This window comes from Durio zibethinus, chromosome 6 (assembly GCF_047325235.1).
Source record: "Durio zibethinus cultivar Kanyao isolate XHJ-2024 chromosome 6, ASM4732523v1, whole genome shotgun sequence".
In the NCBI taxonomy this organism is placed as follows: domain Eukaryota; kingdom Viridiplantae; phylum Streptophyta; class Magnoliopsida; order Malvales; family Malvaceae; genus Durio; species Durio zibethinus.
The window spans coordinates 9,199,340-9,208,624 of NC_143167.1; positions in this window are offsets into that span (position 1 = coordinate 9,199,340).

The following is a 9,285-nucleotide window of genomic DNA, read 5'->3' on the forward strand; positions in this document are numbered from 1 at the left end:
TTTTATTTTTAAATTTAAAATTTAAAATCTTTTAAAATTAAATATAAAATTAAATGAAAAAATAAAAAAAATAATTTGCTTATAATTTTAAGTTATTTAACATTAAATGAATGACCAAAGCTTGATTTGAGAGTTAATCCTTGAAGGATTTAGGGTCTTCAACGAAGAAAATGACAGAGGGAATGAGATGTTTGAATTTTTTAATAAGTTAATGTTTTAATTTGAGAGGTGAAAAGAAATTAGAATAGGTGTTAATAGTAATGGAGTGTGAGGAAAGAAAGTAAGGTTAAAATTGCACTCCTTTAAAAAGTAAGTTCTCGCGGAAGAAATCCCATTGACTTTCTGGGTGCCTTGACTAGGAGCAGGAAACCGGTAAACAGCCGGATGGCGGTGAAAAAGCTAGTGCACGGAACATGAATAGAGCCTGCAGGTGACGTGATCAATGATGGAGGGGGGGGGGGAGAAGCCTCGAAAAATAAATAAATAAAACAAGGGCAGTTGGAAGGGTGGGCCCACTGACAAGCACTTGACGGGCACAAATAGTGGTTCAAAAGTGGGGACCACTTCAGTAGGGTAATGACAGATACAGATCCAGCCACGTGGTATCTCGCTTTTAGTTATTTTATCTTCGTGTATAATTGTTTCCACCAAACTGGGCAAGAGCGGAGCATTACGTTCGGCGGATATTGAATTATGTTTAATTTGATTTTTTTTTTTGAAGAATATATAATATTATAAAATTTTTTAATTTAATTTAAATTTAAATGAATTTTTAAAAAAATTGTTTTGATTAGGTTTATTTATTTTTGAATTTTAATTTTTTATTTTTATAATATATTTAAATATAAAATAATTATTTTATTTTATAAAATTTAAAAAAAATTAAAATTAATAAAAATATATAATTTGATTTGATTCAATTCAAATATTTTTTTTATTTAAAGTTTGATTCAAACTCAATAAAAATAATTAATATTTAAATTTAAATCACATTAAATAAAAAAATTAATTCGAATCATATCAAATATTACGATTTTAATTTAATTTTTAATTTTTTTAATTTTCTTTTCGTCTTTAAGTGAGAGCAACCCCTTCACTACTAGGGTTGACATCGGGTCGAGTTCGAGATGGGTTTTGCTCACCCCGAACCCGATCCTACTCGAAATTTTTTTTGTTTTTTCATACTCAAACCCAACCTCGACCTGATACTATATAAATCGTACTTGACTCGATCCGAAATTAATAAAATATTATTTTTTAAAATATAAAATATTATTTTTTAAATATAAATATTTAAAAATATCATTATATAAATATATATATAAATAATTAAATAATTAATTAAAAAATAATTTTTTATATAATATCGAGTCGGATTTACTTAAAATCCGAACTCGATTGTTTCCTAACCTTACCTTACCTGACCCGACCCGACTCAAAACTTGAATTTTTAAAAAAAAAATTCGATCTCAAAGGGTCGGGTCGGGTCGAAACCCATCGGGGATGGATTGGATTGCCGACCCTATTTATAACAAATCAATTTTGTTTTTGCACTTTAAATTAGAATTATAAGCTTAGGCAATTTTTTAATGTAATATTATTTATTTTATTTTTTTTATAAAAAATACAGCCTAAAAAGATTAAAAAGAAAAAAATTATAATAATGAAAAATCAAATTTCATTTTTGTAAGAATCCGTCTTCTAAATTAGGTGAATGATATTATTTGACAATAAAATAAGTCACAAACGATACAAAACTAAAAAAAATTATAAATATTTAAAATTTAGCTTTTATGAGTAATCACTTCTCCTTTTTTTTTAGTATTAAATCCCCTATTTTTTGGATAAAAAACTCTCTTTCACCTTTTTTTCATTATTTTTTTGAACTCCAAAAGTCACTTGGATCTTGACACAAAATTATATATTCAAGAACCTCATTTTCATTTTTTGGAAAAATAAAAAGAGATGCCATCATTTTAGATGACCACTAAGCTCCAATTTTTTAACTTAATATGAATTTATTAAATTTTAAAAAACTTAAAAAAAAGTAAATTTATGATATAGGGTTGAGTCATTTCTTACTAGTTTATATGGGATAAAATAAAAATATTAATACAAAAATTATGTGAGCTAACTCAAGTACATTTACTCTTATTTTTAGTGCAATTGATCTATTTTCATATGATTATCATTAGTATTTTTCAAATCAATTTATAGCCTAAATCCCTTCAGGTGTTGATTTGTCATATTTTGAGTGGATGGTCAACATTCAAGCCAATTTAGACTTATTAAGTTATCCTTGACCTTAGTGCTAATCTTGAGCAGTCTAAATTGTCCAAAATCTTTCATCCTACATGTATAAATAACATATCATTTTAATATTTTACTTTACTTACATTTTTTTCTTATTTACTACTTTGACCGATCTCTAACTTAAGTGTTGAAATACAAGCACTGAAATCACTTCCCGCCTTTATCTTTAAATGCTCTCTTTCTTTTTTTCTAATTTCATAATTTTACTTATCGAAAATAACTCAACACAATAATATATATAATTAATAATCATTTCTTTTGTTTACTCATATTTGGATTTTTTTCCCTAAGTAAAACAATTTGTTATGTCAGCAAATGAATCAAATTTAGAAGAAAAAAAAAAAAAGCCTAATGTGAACTTGTAGATTCAGGTCGATTCAATATGTCAGCTTGATTAAAAAACTAAAAAAATATCTCTGATTGATTGTTGACTTTCTCTAATGGAAGAAAATGTCTATTTTATTCTTTAAATCTAAAATTACCTCTAACAATATATATTTATTTAGATGCCATTTCTAGACCAACTTAAAATAATAAAAAAAATTCATCTAAAAACCTAACCTTTTCCCTAGAGAAAAAAAAAGGAAAATACTTTTTTTATCAAAAAAGAAAAAGAAAAAACTTTTTTTTACATAAAATAGCATTATGCTCTCTTTTGGTGTTTTTCTTTTTTATATTCATCTTAATACATTTTTAATCATTATTTTGTATAGAATTCATTTATAAATTGCGAAAATCAAACTGATAAACAAGATTAAACTGTATTAACAAGTAATGAACAAAAATATTGGATAAGAACATAATAAAAAAAGTAAAAAATATAGCTTGCTCCAATCAAAGGAAAAGAAATTAACTCACATGTATTCTTTTTCAGTACAAGCTATTTTTCTTGATTAAATGATTACAATGAGTTTATAAAGAAGGTGGATTCGTCACCTTTGTTATTTTGATTTTATTTCATAAAATAAGAGTTTTTTTTTTTCATTTTTAGCTATCTCATGATTATGTGTAATGATTATGTGTGAGAATTATCATAATATTTTGACTAATTTAATTACAATCATAAAATTTCAACTACAATCATATTTTAATAAAATAAGATTTTATTGATTATACCTTGGATTAGTTACTCTGTTATTAGAGTTGGCATTTGAAGGTTTTGAGTTGGAAAGAGCTTAGACACGTAATGTCCTCTTTAACTAGGCATATAATAAGGTAAGAAGAGTTTAAGGGTAAATTAAAAATTTTTTAAAAAATAAAAATAAAAATTTGTTTGTTTGAAATATTTAAGAATGTATGATTATAATTAAATCACGTCATTGATAATTCTTACGGAATCGAGTTCGGTAAATCAAAACTCTTGTTTTATTTTGATTATTTACCATTTATTGGGAAATTTATACCAAAATTGAATTCAACATTCTTTCATTTTTTTTTCTTTTTGAGGGAGATAATATTAGAATCAACCATAAATAACAAAAAGCAAGCCATTTAAATTGCTCAATGTTTCATGAGAATTATGACATAATTTCATCCAATAAAATTACATATAATCCCTTAAAATTCTTTAAAAAAAAACTTTTACATATAAGGGCATTCTTATAATTCCAATAAATCAAATTAAAGCTTGCTATTATCGTAAAGGACTGAATGCTTAAGGTGTTAAACTTAGAATAAATAAAGTAATTATAAAGTGTTATCTAATAAAACCAAAATCATAGTAGATTTAAGTGCAATTTTTCCTTTTAATAACAAATCTTTAACCTATGAGGGATGACCCATAAAGTATATAAACGAGTATCCAGTATTATCCAACTTGTTTAAATAAAATTAAAATACCCTCTAAACAATTTCAAGTAAGGTAAAGGTATCAGTCTTAGGGTTTTTGTGTCCTGAATTCGATTATAGATAATGATTTTCTAATATTTATTTTAACTTTTATATTATTTTTAGATATGTATACTTATAATTAAAAAGTTATTTACTTATAATAGGAGTTCAACATTTTATGAATTGTTAGCGTTAAATGCAAAAATATAAATAGATAAATCTCTACAAAAAATAAATAACAAATAAAATAATTAATATAAATATCAAAAGGTAGTATACATATTTATTTATTTATTTATATATACTAATTTATTTATTTATACATATATATGTATTAATTTATTTATTTTGAAATTAGAATACGTGGAGGAAATAAAAGTATAAGGATTTGTGGCATTGCCTGCCCAACATTGCATTGGTATGGGAATGGGATGAAACCATAGCCACAAGTGTGATAAAACTTCAATATAAACACTTTTAATATTTGTAGATTAGAAATGAGGAAATAAACAATCTAATATTCGAAATTATCTGATTGATTACTTAGAAACAAAGCTAGTAGAAATTAAGATCCATAATCCTAGGTTATTATGATCAAAACAAGAAGACCATTGGGAGATTACAACTAGAAGGGTTACCCGAAATGACAAATTTTTTTTAATCGGTTGAAGAAAAAGTTCAAACTTGAAAGAGGTTTGGGCTTTTAGGTCTGAAGGTTGTTGGGCTTTTAGTGTTTAATGAATAATTAACAGATTTCACTCCGAATCTTGAGTTTAATTCAGTTGTTAATATAGTTATTTTTAATATGTGATAATTAAGATATTAGGATTCTAATTTTAACATATACAACCCCTTATTTTATTTCAAAAAAAAAAAAAAACTTTGTTATTTTGTTTCTTTTATTTTGTTCTTTTCAAAGTTTTGAATAGATAGGTTGTAGTTTCCATCCTAAAATAAAAAGAGATGTTGGACTAGATAGCTTCTAGGCTTGTCATCTACAAAAACTTGAATTCAAGATCTTTTAAGTAAATTTCAAAGCAAAAGTATTGAAATATATTGATTTTTTCAATATTTTTAAAAAATTATTTTGAGAATATTATAATAAAAAGGGAAGCCTTGGTGTAATAGTTAAGTTATTGCTATATTACTTAAAAGTCATAGATTCTAATCGAGAAAATAGCTTCTTATAAAAATGTAACGTAAAATTTTCTACATTTGACCTAATGAATTTAACTTTTCCTCAAACTCCTCGTATAACAAGAGCTTTACGCATCTAGTTATCTTTTATTATTATTATTATAAGAATATTATGATAATAGAATTCAGTTTCTCTATAATGTGGACTGGATAGGCTATGACATTCCATATTGCTAGAGTAAACAAAAGAAATAATGAGGGTTAATGACTATTCTTTTAGTTTGTTGAGTCTACATCTAAGCTCAACTATCTTCATCTTCTTCATTGTTAGAAATTAGAATAGAAACCAAATATAAAGATTACAACAATATGTGAGGTCTAAAGAATCAAATACCAAATGACCATGGAATTTATTGAAGTACCTATATCATATTAATTAAACAAAAAAGAGAAAATTCTATAAACTATCTTTGGGATTCTTTCACAAAAAAAGAGGTGCATATCCATTTATAAATTTTATTTAGGTATTTCTTCATATGATTGAATCACTTTTTTGCCTTATATCATTTGAAATTATGTGATTCGAGATAACTAATCCAACAAAAGCTTGAATTTACAAAGTGGTCATAGGTCTTGCAAACATTTTTTAAGCATCAACTTTCTTATAGCAAATGGGTTATCTATGAACTTGCAAAAAGTAATACTTTTCTAAAAAATTTTCTTATGGTTTCAAGACCTATGATATGGGTTTAATGTTATAGGCCAAATTACTTGGGATCTAATTATGTTTGAACTTATTGCTTGTAGGCTGTAAACATTTTCTTGTGTTTTATTCCCGTCTGTTATTACCATAAAAAATAGGCAATGAGAGAATATAAGTTATGAGTCTGTGTATTTTGGATGGCAACAATTAATGATTGTTAGCCAAGGTTAAAAGGGAGAAAATAAATGCATTATGATTATGCTATGAAAATTACAATTGGTTTTTTGTCTTTATAATGAATTTTTTTGTTTTTTGTTTTACTTTTTTAATCTCTTCTATTTTTCTTTCTTGTTTTTAAAATTGATTTCTATCAAGAAAGAGCACATATTAGTGTTATAAAAACTTTAATTATGGCTATAAAGATGGATGGCATTCTATTGTAAAAACTTATGGAGCGTTTCGAATCCAAATTGGACATTATGTTTGACTGGTTGTGCAAAGATATTCAATCCAAGTTGAAAAGCTTTAGTTTTCAACTTAATCAATTATTTGCTAGTTTGAAAAATATAAATGAAATGGTAAGTGACTATGAGATGATCGTGGAGGGAAACCAATAAACTGAACAAAACACTTTTATGGTAATCTTTTTTAAATCCATTTTTTCATTTGAAGCCATTGCCACCAAAACTCATTTTAGACATGCTAATATCTAAAACTTTAATGAGTTTAATTTTGTTAAATTACCTACCAAATTGGAGATTAAGCATGCTAGTTATTCAATTGCTATTCCTTTTATGTTAGAGAATGTACAACCTTTTGTTGAATGGAAGGGGTTTATATTTGATAGGGTAGTATATAATGAAATTTTGCTAAACCTTCTTTTGTTATGACTGTCGATGCTTTTGGAAAGCTTGAAAATGGTTATTTAATGATGTTTGTGAATAAGGGTAGGCTTGTTATTGTTTGTGATCTTTATAGGTTTAGACTTTTGGTAATGAAAAAAAGTTGTAATAGTGCTACTGGTTCCATTACCTATGATCATAAGGGTACCGATGCTTATGCGAAACTGTTATTAATTATTAATAATGATCATGCCTTGAAATTGAAGCTTGTTTCTGATTGGATTATGATTGTAGGAAGTGGTTATATTAGTCTTAAATTCAATGATGTATACACTGCACTTGATAGTGGTTGTATTAGTGATTTATGCTCTACATTTCAAATATGATTTTTGCTTCTGATAAGAACATTGTTGGTATTTCCTTTGAAATGTTTCATGGTGTTGGAGTTGGAGAAGCTCTTGTCATTTTCACGGACATTGGAATATTCACAACAAAGGTTTGTATCACGTTAAACTTCATCTCTCATTCTTATGACTCCAAGGTTAAACTAATGATTTAAAATTCAGTATAGATGTGTTGATCATTTACTTTTGCTTTTAGAGTTTGATCAGCCTTATACTCTTACTATGGTTACACTTGGTCCACCTATCCACAAAGGGTAAACCTTGAACTTTTATATCATATTGTAGTTTGAAATTGATTATGTTATCTAAAGCACTTTGTCTATAAAATGAGGATCTTTTGAATACAAAGTACAACGATAAGTTGGAACCACTTTACAAGGGACTCATTCATGAAGTTTTCACCATAATAGTTCATGGTTTATTTAGAGCCAAAGTCACCAAACTAGGAAAATCCCATAACTATAAAGATGGCTATGTTATTAAGTTTTCACTGAAAGCTGCAAATGGAGTATTATACCGATTTGAAAAAAGCTTTTTTTTACCTAAGTCTCATACACTTAGTCTTTATAAATAGATTGACTATGTTGAATATGAAAGGCATCCTATTGGTAGTGTAGACACTTAATTTCGTTCGAGGCATATGACCTAATTTTTTATTTTAATCTTGTCAAAATCATCGTGTCTTAAAGGTTTTTTTTTGGGCTTTAAGTGAACATGGGCTTTTAACCCAAAAATGTAATTTTTATTTTCGAACTTGAAGCCTAATGTTTGTTACATGTGGGCTTTTGCCCAATTCGTATTTCATTTTATTCGATTTTAATGAAAAATGAAATAAACTAAACCAAAAAGGAAAAAAAAAAAGAGACTTAAGCCAAGGTTTTCGAAAATTTCGTACGGAAGGGATTTTTTTTTATTCATCTGCATAAATTGGAAACCATAATCAAATGGCACTTATTGACAACAATTAGGGCATGGATTAAGACCTAGAATCACGCAATAATTAAAAGTGACAAATTTTTTTTTTTAAAAAAAAAACCAAAGCTAATTTGAAAGATCTATTAAATCCATAAAATCATGTTAAAAGAACTTTATAAATTAAACGCAAATTCACATACAGATGGGACGAAGAGAGGAGACAAATTTTGGGCAAGGGAAATTTTTTTTCTTCTAGGGTATTCTTGCAGATTTGGGTTTTATTTGTATGAAAATTTATTCTAGAATTATGTTTTTAGGAGGATCTCATTTTTCATGATTGTTGGTTTTATTTGGAAAAGTTGAGATTTCTGAAAAAACTAAAAAATTTGGGTTTAAGTTTGAATATTTGAATTTTTCGTTAAGTTTTTCTAGCCAGAATTGAAGTTTTTGGCCAATTTTCGACAAGTTCTTCAGAAACCAATGACTAAATCCAGTTTTTGATGACTGGATCTATGATTGTTCTAGAGAGAAAAGAGAGGGAAAACTAAATAAAGAGAGAAAATGTTCAGGCCATCTAAGGAAAAAGTATATATTTTTTCTTTTATAATACCTCAATATGACATTGTTTGGTGCAACTCAAGATCCATGTGAACCCGTCTAAGATTCGCACCTACCAGTCTTCAGATCCGACCTGCTCCGTAGGTAATTTATTTTCTTGTTTACTTTATTTTATGTTTTTATTTTTATTTTATTTGTTTTATTTATTTAGATTTTATATATATCCTCATTATTATTATTATTATTATTATTATTATTATTATTATTATTATTATCTTAAATTGTTATTTTACTCAGTATCTTAAATTAAACAATTTTTATTATTAATTATTTTTTAAAAAAATGCCTTGACTTTATTCATTTTTTATTAAAAAAATGATAAAAAATTTTAAATTAAATTCATGAATCCTACCAAATTATTGAAAGATTTTTCGTGAATTTAAATTTTATGAATTCTACCAAATTATTGAAAATTTTCATAAATTAATTTTTTTACGAAAGAAATTTATAAAATATTTTGTTTTGATCCTACCAAACTACTAGAGGATTGTATTTGAAATTAAATCTTACTAAACTATTAGAA